This window comes from Daktulosphaira vitifoliae, unplaced genomic scaffold (assembly GCF_025091365.1).
Source record: "Daktulosphaira vitifoliae isolate Bord-2020 unplaced genomic scaffold, ASM2509136v1 Scaffold_3, whole genome shotgun sequence".
Taxonomy (NCBI): domain Eukaryota; kingdom Metazoa; phylum Arthropoda; class Insecta; order Hemiptera; family Phylloxeridae; genus Daktulosphaira; species Daktulosphaira vitifoliae.
In genome coordinates this window covers 25490670-25505324 of record NW_026099574.1, presented here as the reverse complement: position 1 = coordinate 25505324, position 14655 = coordinate 25490670, and the positions used below count along the sequence as shown (strand labels likewise).

The 14655-nt window shown below is 26.8% G+C and overlaps 1 protein-coding gene across 6 annotated transcripts in view; it reads left to right on the top strand.

Annotated features, from left to right (window-relative positions):
- The first annotated feature begins 6391 nt into the window (after positions 1-6391).
- LOC126903299 (potassium voltage-gated channel subfamily H member 8) overlaps positions 6392-14655 on the top strand; it is a 128480-nt gene continuing 120216 nt past the window's right edge. For 5 of the 6 annotated variants that reach the window (XM_050681421.1, XM_050681414.1, XM_050681422.1 and 2 more), the window contains exon 1: positions 6392-6525. The gene's annotated coding sequence lies outside the window, so the exon portion shown is untranslated. Of the gene's footprint in view, positions 6526-10888; positions 10978-14655 lie in introns of those variants that run through there. The other variant, XM_050681415.1, reaches the window with a different exon arrangement.

Here is a 14655-nt window from a genome sequence, read left to right as displayed (position 1 = left end):
TTAAATTAAAGCTAATGTAATTTACTTTATTATGCGAAAAAAAAATTTCGGACTTTATTTTATCTTCACGGTGAAAATGGCTACCAAATGCTATTATTGTGTGAAAATTCTCGATTTTATTTTTTACATTTTTAACTTTATAATGCTATGACATATTGAAAAGTGTATGGATCAACATTATTTTTTTATGAGAAATAATATTTTTTAATAATCCCTTTTTCATTCTACATACTTTATCTTAATTAGGATATTAATAATGAACTAGCAGATAATGTAGCTTTTGGAATAGTCCACCAATTTTTTAAAATTAAACAGTATCTAAAGATTTGCATCGAAGCGTTTTTTTTTGATAGTGATTTTAATCACTGTCAGATATCATTATACTTGATCCATCTATACCACGTCACCACTGTGCCGCGACCCCCCTGTGCTGGGTTTTTTTTGTTAAAAATGATAATATCAACAATTTATTACATAAGTAAATGATAAAAATCACAAAAGAAAAATTGAATTGCAATTAATTGCTTCATTAAATGTTTGTAGTACTTAATTAGTCATTTCAGTTTATACTAAATATAAAATAATATAAATTAATTGATAAGAGAAAGAATCTTATTTCCTCTAAAAATTAAAAACTACGTATAAACAAAAATTACATATTTATTTATTTGTATGACAAATACATACACAACATACATTGACAGGAATATAAGTATGATAAGATAAAATTAGATAAAACGGCGTATTAATGGATTTTTTTACTTTAATCTCAAAAATAAATATATTGAATGTCCATATTATCTCTAAATTATTATCAATAGATTCACGATGATAAATATAATTTATGTATATAGTTACATAATTATAATAATATTCACTAAACTTCTTTGGTAATAGCTTTTGCTTGATATCAATTTTTACAATTCTATATTAGATGAATTCTTTCTAATTAAAAAAAACTAATTTTACATATTTTCCTATATTTTCAGTTTGTCCTTTTAGTGGAAGATTTATTTGTCCGAATGCATGTGGTCGAAGTTATAAAGAACGTCATAACCTAATGAGGCATTTAAAAAAAGAATGTGGTGTAGCTCCACAACATCGATGCGATCAGTGTTTCAAAGCTTTCAAGCACAAAGCTCACTTGAACAGACATTTATTATCATGTTCTAACATTCCACCAAGTTTCAAATGTAACTTCTGTGATAAAATGTTGAGGTGTAAAGGTTCTCCCTAAAAAAACATACTTTGTTGGTTCATAAAGTTTTTAACTATTTTTTACTGAAAACTGCTATAACTTTTTTAAAAATAACCAAATCAATATAATTTTTTTTTTATATAGATGTATGATATCATTACCATTCATTTGGTATATTGTTTTTATAAATATGACCCTTTACCTGCCCACAGGGGAGGATTTAAAATGACAACTTTTTCATAAAAAATTAATTTTTTCAACTTAACTTTTGAAAGTGTTCCGGAAGATCTGACAATTTTATATATATCTTAAATTAAAGCTAATGTAATATACTTTAATTTGAAAAAAAAAATTTGACCTCTGGGCTTGTCTTTGTGGTGAAAATGGCTAACAAATGCTATTTTTGTGTGAAAATTCTCGATTTTATATTTTATATTTTTAACTTTATAATGCTATAACTTATTGAAAAGTGTATGGATCAACACAATTTTTTTATGAGAAATAATATTTTTTAATAATACATTTTTCATTTGACATACTTTATCTTAATCAGGATATTGATAAGGAACTAGCAGATCATGTAGCTTTTGGAATAATACACCAATTTTTTAAAATTAAACATTATCTAAAGATTTGCATCGAAGCGTTTTATTTTGATAGTGATTTTAATCACTGTTAGATATCATTATACTTGATCCAACTATGCCACGTCGCCACTGTGCCGCGACCCCCCTGTGCTGGGTTTTTTAATATTTAAAATGTTTTAATTTACCATTATACAATTTCAGTTTCGATGCTAAGCTAAAAAGTAAAATACTCAGCTCTCACGGAAGCAAAAAATATTAACGAAGAGGTGATAATTATTTTTCTCCAAAATTTGTTATTGAAATATTCTAAACTACATTGTACTCGGTGATCCGTTTATCATAACCATCACAAAGTACACAATTAATTTCGGAAACTTTTTTCTTGCTTTTATCATATTTTTATACGAGAGTAATGCGATTGAGTAACATCTTATAATAAAAATAATTATATCCGCGCTTTACTTTTAGCCTATATATTAAAATTATAGTAACTTTGAAGTACTAAAATAAGTTGTTATTGACCAGTTTTTTTCTATTTTATAAAATATTTAAATACGTATGCTGTAATTTAAAAAATAAAGTTGACACTTTATGTATTATTTATTAATAATTTAAAAATTAAAAAATTAATGTAACTAAAAAAAGTAAAAAAATACATTTCCGAAATTATTTTTATTTTCTAAGCAATTTGGCTATGATAAACGGATTTTTCTGTATATAATCTAATATTTATATATTATATATATTTAAGCTACTTAAATATTTTGTTGTTAAAAATAATCAAATTTATACTCATATAATATATTAGAGATGAACTTAAAAATAATTAACACCTCATAGTTAGACAATTACAGTTATAAGTTAATATATGTGTATATGATGAGTACAATGAAAAAACGGTAATAGTCCATTTTTGTATATTTTTACAAAGAGCATATTAAAGCAAAAACAAAGTTATAAATTAACTTTTATACTAAAACAAAAATTGGCGTTTTAGTATTAGCAAGATGAAAAAATCCATAACTGAATTGATTCTATTACTTAGTACTATTGCTAATAAGCTATCAAATGAAACTATAAGATCAAAATCGAAAAAAATGGACTATTTCGTTTTTTTTCCTATGCTCTTCATTTTTATAGTATTTTCCCAACGACTTGTTTTTTATGTGTAGGTAGCCACTAAGAAAATAATAATGTTTAAAAAAACTGGTTTCTAACTTCCATTAAATATTACTGTTGATACATCTTCATTTTAATTTGTTAATTACGCAGATTGTTTATTTTTACTAGGTTAAATTAAATTATACACTCAAAAATAGTTTAATCGAGTATTTTTAGCCTAACCTTCTTGACATCTGAATAAATTTTAGAAACGCCATAAATTTTCTATAAGTATAATGTAGGTATATAAAATGAAAATAAATAAATTGTAAACAAGATATTAACACGATTTTTAAAAAAGAGAGTTAATAATAAAATACCCAACTTAAACAAACATCTATTAAAATATCTATTATGGATCATGTCCAACATAAAATGAATGTCAAATCTACAAGATTTTGAAAGTGCTTAAGGTTATAAAAAGTAGCAATAATGTATTTTTGCTCCTTATAAATAATTATTTTAAAAGTAGAGTATATTAGGGGAGACTTAAGCATGATTTAATGGTATTTAATAATTTAATGATTTAATAATTTGATGATTAAGGACGTGTTATAAATTTAGAAAAAAAAGTCAGGGAATAAAATAACCCACAATTATTTTCTTTGTACATTCTTTCTAATTTAATTTGTTTTATTTTAATTAAACTGCATTGTTATAAACATGTCTACTGTGATGTTCACAGTAACTTCTCATCAAATTATTATGTAATTTGTTAACATCTCAACAGTTAGGACCGAAATTTGTAACCGCAACCTAATATATTTTTTTCACGTTCATGTTTTTGTATTCTTAAATAGAATATATTATATTTTCATTAATAAGGTGAAATGAAATCCATATTTTTATATTTATAACAATTTTAATGAAATTAGGGATTGTAAAAATCTTAATTTGTCAATCAAACCCGAATCTAATCGTAAAATCCAATTATTTAATCGAACTAGGACTGAACATTAATTTTAATAATTTTCAGACAAAAAATTTTTAATTACAAAGATATAAAATGGAAATTTTTTGAAATTTTATTTCAAGGAAAAATTCAATAATTTAATATAGTTTTTAATTTTTTAAATTAACTAATCAATCTATCAGTTTGATAACTCATTTTTAGTTTTTTGTTGCGACATTTGATTTATTAAAATATATATATTATTAATATACTTGAAACTTATATCAAACAAATATAATAATAACTTCAATAAAATATACAAATCATGTTAATCTTTTAGATTACACAAATAAATTAAAATTTAAGTAAATTAGTAATTTTAAAAATGATTTTTTTTTGCCGAATTACTTTTATTTAATTAGTTGGAGGTCTTGAAATATCATTTATATTCATTAAAATATAATTTACAGTCGGTATATTAGAAATAACATAGCTTAGAAATATTTTTGTTGTGATATAAGATTAATAGTTTCACAAAAAACTTTTTAATTACAAACAATAACTTTGTTTATAAATAATATTGCTGAACGATATTAATGAAATAATAACGATTTGTTATTTTTTCAATGACATAATGCATTGAAACAAATGAAATTGTACTAAACTTAAGTATAATGTGTACACGATTGAATGTTTGTATATTATTGTTTTAAAAATATTTGAACCTCTGATTTAAATACAATATCATTAGAATAAAAATATAACATGTCTTAGAAGTAAGAAAAATATCATTGAATTAATTAATTTTGTTATAGATTTAATACTATATATTACATATAAAATCAATAGGTTGAACCATCTTTTCTATATATTTTTTAGGTTTAAACTTAGGATTTTTAGTGGTTTCTAGACCTATATAAGTGAATTCTATATTAAATTTTACCCTCATGCCAATACACAGCTTCAAAACAAAAATAATTCAACTTATTTGTAAGCGAGAGGAAAAATTAAACATATTACAAATTATTTTACTCAACAAACTTTTTTTTTCATTAGTTTTCAAAGTAAAAAAAAAAAATGCATATTTTAAAATCATTACTCGCGATAAAGTATATTTTGAGCTGATTAGTTTGAACTAGTACGTTGATATTACTTTAGCACAATTCATTTGTTCTAGTGTTATGGGTTTTTTTTAGTTTCAAAAATAAAATGTAATAATATATTATATTATTTTTTTGTTATATTATATTATATTACTTATTATATATTATTAGATTGTTTACTCTATAAGTAATTTTCAATATAAGATATTTATAATTTTCATAAGTGTTTTTTTTAATTAATTACTTTTGAACTATTCGTTAAATATTCGCTTCAATAACATATTTTGGAGATATACTAGAACTTTAACATCTAAAATTAATTAACAATTTAGTCCATTGTATCATACAAATAATATAATTTAATTCCAGTTTCAGTTGTTTCCTACGTCCGGTATAGAATATTATAATAGCAATATTTCCGTGATAATATTACACTATGAATTTGCCAATCCAATGTAATATAGAAAGAGTAATGACAGCGGTGGTTAAAAAACAATCGAGAGCCAGTACTCATCTAGACGATTAGTTTAAATGGTTGTTCTATAGGCCGAGAAAATTTTAGTCTGATTTTATGACAAATAAAGACCAATTGAAGGGCTTAATGACAAAACAAAATAACTAAATTTTTTAAAAGTTTTCAGAAAACAATAAAATTGAAAATTTTAATATGTATCGATCGACTAAAAAGTTATTACTTTTAAATTTTTAAAAGGTATTGTTTAAATTTAAGCCTATCAATCATGTAATAGTTCGAAACCAGAACACGTCTGCAAAAGCTTTCACATTAATAATTAAACTAAAAAGTTATACTTGTTGTTCGCTTCAAAATTTACTTACCTAAGATCGATGATTTATCAGAACCTAATATCTAAAGTAGACGCGTGCTAAGAAATTTTTCTAAGAAAGAAAGCTTATGACAAAAACATATTTAATGAAAAAAAAGAAAAACTTTAGAGGCAAATAAATATATTCAGTGATGTATTAATTTATAGACAAACAACAGTAAAGTTGTTGGCGAAAAATGGAGGGAAAGTTAAACAAAAAAAAATGACCCTGGAATCTCAGGGAATTTTCAATTCGCATCCGTCAGATAGAGTTGGCGTACCGAGACGGCGGCACCGTTGCCTAGGGTTGCACGGGCTCGGTAGTGGCTGGTACTGTTGCTGGTGCCATTGAAAACGTCCAGCAGCCGCCAGTATCTCGTTACCGGCGTTGTGGTCCGCACACACGAACGGCACAGTTCCCGCCGTCGCACAACAATCGCACAGGTCCGTTGGCATATTTCGTGCGTTTCGACTTCTCCCCCAGTCGGTTCATCAACACCGCCTTTGGCCTACTGCGTCCGTTACCGCCGCACGGGGACGACGGCGCGCCGCGAACAAAACGTGACGGCGTGACGGGACCGCCACCGCCGTCGCAACCATGACGACTGTTGCACTCAAGTTGCCGCCGCCGGCCACGTACCCATCGCTGCAATAGTGATCATCACCATACACATACATTATTTGCAATCGTCCCTCTTCCCGCTCGTCTAAGGACGATCCGTTGTCCGATCGTCCCGTATCATTCTATCCCGTTAACCAGGTAAGCTTACCTACCCTGCCGTAAAAAATATAAATTCTTCTGTTGCATCCAGTCGAGCAAAAATGACCTACCTTCATTTTACTCACGGTTTATTTTCCTTACCCCAAAAAGAACCACACCGTTATGTTGTGTTGTTGGTAATTTTATTTTATCGCTATTCATTTTATTATTACTATTATTAGTATTGCACTTTCTTTCAGTTCGGTAGTCTCAAAAATGTCATTATCTTTTTCGGCAATTGATTTTGTTAGTTCAAGAAAATTGTAGTTGGGTAAACTGAGTAATAAGTATAACAAAGGTTCGTCTATCAAAAAAGATTGTCTAACAAAAAGATTTTTCATAAAAAGTTTTAAAACTATTTTATGTTTTAAGAGTATTATTTCATTCAACTATGGGGCATCTATCACTTGCATTTGGATCTCTCCAGGTGATTTTTATTCGTCGGCTTTTAACATGATGTGAAACTTTAGAGAACAATTGATATTGTTTTCAAAATAAAATAATGATTATTCTGACGGCAACTTTCAATGTAAAATACCTAATACACAAATACTGATTTAGAATAAATCGTTTTGATTGAACGCCAAAACACGTTTTTTTAAAAATAAAAACACACAAAATATTTACTTTTATAATATACCTATACACAATATTGGCAACGTGTGGCTATTACTTTATACAGATGTTCTTGAGTAAATATAGATAGAATTGTATATACAATTGTTTTTAAAATTAAGTTAATTATTTATTTTTCGACGAACATACACTTAATTTGCTTATGTGTCTGCTCGTTGTTGTTATAAATTAGTGATTCAACACCGAATTCTAAGCTTGGTTTTTTTAATTTTTCACAAAACGGTTTTAACGAGTAATAGATTAAATAAAATTCTGATCATTAATATATTGAACCACCGCAGAAGTTTGTGTGTACACCAAGTACTGGCATGTAATTTCATACATTGTAATGCTTTATACGAATTGTAATATTATCAGTTGTTTATTTTTAAGTGATACATTACGACCTCCGGGGTACAATCTGTTAGTGTATTTATATGACTTCACTGAAAGTTTTCCTTGCAATTGCAGTTTAAGAATAAAATTAAGTTTAATTTTCACTATAATTTCAATATCTTCTACGTGATAATGCTTGAAAATAAAAATCATTATCGCCATCGAAAAATCCTCAGAAATATTTTGATTTGGTTTATTTTTACTCACGTTTAGTGAATGGATATAAAATTTAATGAAAAAGACATTTTTTTTTTTTAAGAAATTATTTTTCTGCAAAATGACAGTATTCATTTAGTGACTATAATTAAATATATTTACTCATGAATGATTATAATTCTTCATAGAAAACGAATAAAACCTACAAACGCGTAAAAGCCTTTATGGGTTATTAATTAAGAATATTTACAGATATCTTCAGTTTTTTGTTGCGTTTGGTGGTACTCATTGGAAATTTCACCTTAGGAGCGATAGACACATGTCCGAATTGTAATTTTATTGTCACACGATGCAACGAGTTCGAAACTTCATCATCATATAACTCAAGACATGAACATATCTGAAAATATTTTTAAATAATAGTAAAACCAACTTACAGCTTGCGCTATTTATAAGATACATGACTTTCGGCAATTTATAAACATACGAGTTACTGCAGTAAGTTAATAACTAGAATTTTCATCAGAAATTGGATGCATATTTATTCTTATGACAACGCATTCTTCTAGACATTTTTAAACGTCTTTCAAAACTTTAGAATTCATTGAGTTTTTAAAAAATAATCAAATGTCTGTCCAAAAAAAGCATATTGTACTTGAAAAGTTATTTACCTAAATTTCATGACTTACGCCATTGATCAAGTAGTTGTGCATTTAATACAATTACGGAGTTTGTAATGTATGAAATGCCTTACGAAACTACAATATTTAAAGGGAAATACGACGATAGTACTGTCTACAAGATCCAAATGTAAAAAATGGTTATATCTCGAATAAGTTTTCGTTTTGTTTTTTTTTTATACTGGTAAACGTTTCAGACAGGATAAGAGAGGAAGTAGATAGATATTATCAGGAGGGTTGGCGGAAGGGTAAAGTCACTAGTGCTCTTGCCGAGGGCTTCGTACTTTAAGGCTTCAAATGCATAAATGAAGAGCAAAAAATAAGTCTCTTTTACTAAAAAAATATAAAAGAGGCATCGCAAAAATGTTTTTACATTGGTTCCGCATATCTAGCACTGGCACTGTATATTATATTCTATTACTTTGGCATAAATTAAATGAAGTATTACCTTAGCCAGACGTTTTTGATTTCCAAGCGAATAATGTGTTTTTTTATATATATATATATTTGTGCGAACTCTATGATTGTACTGCCATATTTTAATTTTTTTTTGGAGTAGCATGACAAAAGATCACAAATTCAACACAGCCAATAGAAAATTGTTTATATTATACACTTCCGAAAAATAATACAAAATGCTTTTGAGAATAAAATGTATAACATTCGAGTCCACGTGTCAGAAAATGTTTATGAGAAGATTTAAATTTCCTTTTATTTATAAACCTCCTGTGAGACTATTAAAACTCACCTTGTTATTAAAATTGATTACGTAGATAATTAAAAAATTCTTTGTTCTTTTTTTGATTAGGTATTTAATGTAAAATTGAAAGAGAAACTATTTCCTAATATTTATAGTTCAATGTAAATGCCAAAGTATTAAGAATAAATTATTTAAAAAAAGTACGGACAAATGTTGATTTTGCCTATTTAATACTCCGTACTCACCTTAATTTATGTTACAATTAATAAACTCGAAACATTAATAAAAACAAATTAATGTTGTTTATAAATTTATATTTTGTTATTTATTAAGAATTTTTAATACGTATTTCTTTGATTCCAAATATACGATCTTATTTTCAAATTTCCTTTTAAATTTTAAAGAAAAAGGTTCATCAAAAACAACATAAGGCAATTAAATACGAATACACTTAAAATTATACACTAATTAATTAGTCAAAGTTGATGAGTTTTAAATTAAAGTACAGATTTCCACGTGTACAATTAAGTTAGTTGTAACTTTTTAAAGCGAATTTGATAAATACTTTTTAATACTTTTCACAGCAAAAGTGTCGATTAATCTAACTAATCAATTCTTTTGTGTTCGTGTCATATTATTTTAAGTACTAAAAATCATATTTAGAATTTCGATTGAACTGGCTTATATTTATATCTTTATTTTTTGTAGGTTTGCTAAACCTTGAAAGATTGTAACGGTTATTTACGTTCACGACTTATAGCGAACGAACGATTAATTTATGTTAGTAGAAGTATAACAAATATCTATAATTAGTACGGCAATGGATACTCTTAATGATTTACACAAAAATGTATACAAAAAAGATTCAAATGTTTTGTAAATTGATAATTAATTGGAATTATACATTTTGCTCGGTTAAATAAATGCGATTCTTTTGGTCATTAGCAAAGTTATTAACAATGCTGTGGCTGCAACCTTTAAGAGTTATGGAATGGGATTTTTCAAATCCAAAAAACACCTCCTACGGCCACAGTAAGTAATTTAGTAAACAACTCCCCAGAGAATTTTTCGGTCCACTATTTTATCTTTTACGTCAATGATTGCTCATAAACATTACTCCTAACTTTACTAAATTATACAGTGGGGATTGTGAAAAATATGTATATTTTTGCATGGCACAATTAAAGTAAAAAGTAAAATTATATTGTAGGTAATAATATACTAGCAATGCAAGTATAATTTTCTAATGTCAAATAGTTAGAATTAAATTTCTTACGCATTTATTTGGGAATAAAAATGCATTTTTGTTTAGAAAACTGCGAGCAAAACAATATAAATGTATGATTTGAATTTTATCACTAAATATCTTGGCTCGACCGTTTTTTCTTTATACTAAGTATTTTTTATTCCTTTGAGTGTAAAATTGACTTCTGAAAAAAATGTTAATGGTCATCAATTATAATTATCTACTATAAAAAGTGATTTATAAGTTTATACATTTGTATACTGTGTTACTAATTCTTCAGGAAAATTGAAAGTGAATGGAATCTTTTAACTTAGAAATATCAGTTGAAATTTTTCTTGTGCATTTATAAGATAGACATTTTTTTATTTATAAACATCAATTTAATTTGTTTCGATTTTAAACAGCTAGTGATATACACTCAGGACGTATTAAAACGTTTGAAAAAGAATTCATCACATAATCTGTTCTGAATCCGGATTTTTTATTCGAATCGATTCATTTGGTTGAGTCATGTTCTTATGTACGAATTTCAACTTGGAAACTTAAACAAGAGTACAAATTGGGAAAGTTGTTTTAATATTGAATCAATTTGCAGATGAATAAAAAACAATTTACTCTAAATAGCCAAGAAGTATCTAGAAAAATGTCTAGTTCGACAAGTAAGTTGTCATCTTAAATGTTATCTGTACACTATTGATCGATGGGCAGCACGTACTTGCTGTTGTAAAGTAAATTGTTTTTCTAGAATTAGTTTTTTCGATAAACGTATTGCACAGCTTTGACGGTCAACATTGCAATGGCTTATTTTTGTCAGCAAAAGTCTAGTAGGTATAACCTAGATATATTAATTACTGTGTAAAGTATACCTTTTGTTTAAAATGTACACACAGTTTAACGCGATTCCCTTGAATGTTAACAAAATAATATCGATCAATGTCAATAAGTGTTTAGGTGTTCTTATGCATAAATAGTGGTCAACTAATGTAGACACACATAATAACTATTCTCTTGTTAAATTATGACAATACCTATTTTAAAACCATTTTTCACCTGTTACTTTGAAGTTACAGTTGGAGATTGTGAATGGAAATATTTCAATTGTTTACAGTCGTTCAATATTTTTATTGTACACCTCACGTACAAACAAAAGATTTAGCAAAAATAATATCACTAAGTTGAAATGGTTAATTATGTATGAGATATAATCTACTAGAATAGATTTTTAATTTTGAATACCGATTGCATTCACAAATCGCGTACACGTGTAATTCTTATGGAAATTAAATGTTGAGACTAGCAAAATCACGTCGCCGTCTTACTTTTTATTAAAAAACTATTAAACAATCAAAACTGTGTATATATTGTTAAAATCAATTTATCATTCAAAAGCTCAATATATTTTACTGTCAAATGCCAGAGTTTTGTTCATAATTTTATCACAATTGAATACCTGGAAGTGGCTGACATGTTTATTATGAAATTGTTCATAAAAATAATAATAAATACTATCCAGAGAAAACGCTATTAGCGGTACATTGATTTAACTCCTCTGGGGCTGATAATTGTTATTATAGTACATCATTTTTGTTGTGTATTGGCAACCGTCAAATTAATGGATTTTCATTTTTTTCCGATATCAAAATTAATTGTTGATCGATTAATATTATGTAGATGTGATATATATATATATTCATTACGTGAAAACTCGGCTTTCATTATTAATTTACACCTTTTGCTCGGCAGTTGGTCATTTCAAAATATTTCTCCAACCCTAATGCGCCTGAGTTATGGCGAAGGCCACCCACGAAATGCCTTAGTTATTATTGTATTTCCGCGCTGTTGCTTTATCCGATTTACTGAGATTTCATCTTCATAACTTATACCTATTTAGAAGTAAACTCGTTCAAATAATATGTACTACGTACATAGTTATACAGATATGCATATTTTTCACTGAACAATCGGTAAAACGTTGTTTTTGTTTTAATTAACGTTACAAGCTTACAACGTTGAAACTTTAAACGACACGTTATAGCGTTGCCATACTTAGGTTTCATTTTCTTACGTGTGCTATATTATTGATATAATAATTGTAACTTAATACTTTTATCGCAGTGTAGCTAAACATAATAAAAAAAAAAACTTTCCCTGTATTTTTTCAAAATTGGACATGTTCTGTAACTGGCGAGAGTATTCGACGTATTGGAATTACCGTGTAAAAAGTTCTTTATTGCCAAACGGCAATCGTGACACAAAAAACCCTCATTATCGCCATTTGCTCATGTGTAGTTATGGACAAGTGATTATAAGAATATCAGATTTTATTGGTGTTTATAGTACAAAAGGTTTTTTTATTTTATAGCTACCGGTAAATTGATTCAAAAATTGCACGTTTTTATTGTGTTTTACATAAATGAAGTTATTTATTTTGAAGAATAATATTACCAATAATGGTGTTACTTTCAATCTTACTCTATATGTACCGAGTATAAAAGAATACTTACAAGTTACAAATTGTCGAAGTCATAATAATTACTAACGCGAAAAAATAATAAATGCGAATCTTTCAAAAACGACCTTCGCGTAATGTATAAGAATCAAACTCATTTTTTAAGAGCAACAAAAATACAAGTATTTAAAAGGAAACAATAAAGTGGATTTATTATAAACTCTATAAGAAAAATCGATTGATTAATAAACGAGTTTGATCATAGTAACAATAGTGAAAATAACTACTTTTTTTTGGCTGCTTAACATTTTCACATTTTGTTTTTGTCATACGTGTTTTGTATCAGTTAAATATGGAGAATCATTTTGTCATAGGCTATTATTATTCACTTAGAGTACAAAAATATATGTACCCGAAGTATCCTTATAAATAAACGATATTATACAACTCGGGGAAGTAATGCATTACGCATAGTTCTCCGGGTTGTTTTAGAATGCATTGCGAAAATAAAGGGTAGAAAAAAATGTAATTTTGAATCTGATATCGTGATGAATGTTACTTCATCGTGGAATATTTACCAGGAATATCTACAAAGTGATTTTTTTAACTATGAGTCATGTAATATCTTTAAAATGATAATATATAATATTACTTTTTGGAAGTCAATAAAATCTCACGTTTTATAACTTTCAAAAAAATGTAGTTCCTATACCCCTTTCTGACCCTTACAATTTTATTAACTATAGTTTTTAAAATGGAAAAATATATGTTCAACCAGCTAACAAAATAGATAATGATCTATCTAAGAAAATGCCTGGTCAATAGCAACTTATAAAAATATTGGAGTTTTAACTCTTTAATATAAAAACTGGAGGTGAAGTGCCGTTTATTTTTTGTTCTCTAGGCATTCATAAATCGCATTACTCCACCGCCTCGTTGTAACAATGTTGATATTTTAAAATACTAATACTTAGTATTAAATATAATATTAGCGATTGTTATTTTATTTCTAATCATAATAATTATTACACTTTCATTTATTAGTACATTTACAATAGTTCATTAAAAATTGTTGTTTTGTTGTGGGTGCAATCTTTATTATTTGTTATGCGTTCAGTAATTTTTTTTTCTTTGTTTTCATTTAACTTTGTAACAGTGAGAACATCTGGAATTTCTTCTTGTTTTTTTTTTCGTATACATTTCTAAAAAATTAATGTTACTATTAAAGAACTTTGCATCCTCAATACAAAAGCAACAGGTAGAACTGAAATAGAATACAATTCAAATTTAGATATATAAATAAAATAATCGAAAATACTGTTTTTTTAAATAATCCACTTAAAACAATGTATATTCAGGGCGATTGATTAATTATTATTTATGCAATAACTCTATACGTATAAAACATATTCTAATGTTTTTCTTTCCAGAAGTTAACAGATCTTATGACCTATAATTTAAAAAAAAACAATTTTGTCCTATCCTTCTTCTCTCCTCTTTAATATAGTGTCAAATGAAGTTTTTTAAATTGAAACATGTAAAAATAAGGAAATTATAGAACTGATAAAATTATCAGCCGTTAATAATTTTAGATTTTGGAAGTTATTAATACAATACTTTAATAACTGTATATTAAATGTGGAACTTTTTATTTGTATCTATAGGTGTTTAATCGCACTACTCTTTTCGTCCTTGTATAAAAGTGCTAATATCTTAAAAAATACTAGTCCAAAAGTTGTTATCGACCAGTAATTTTTTTAGATAGATAAATCATTTTCTAGTTTGTAAGTTGGTTAAACACATGTTTTCATATAATAAACTACAGTTGATAAAACTTTAAGAGAGAAAAAAGAGATAGGATTAAATTTTTACAGGAAATTTAGAGCGT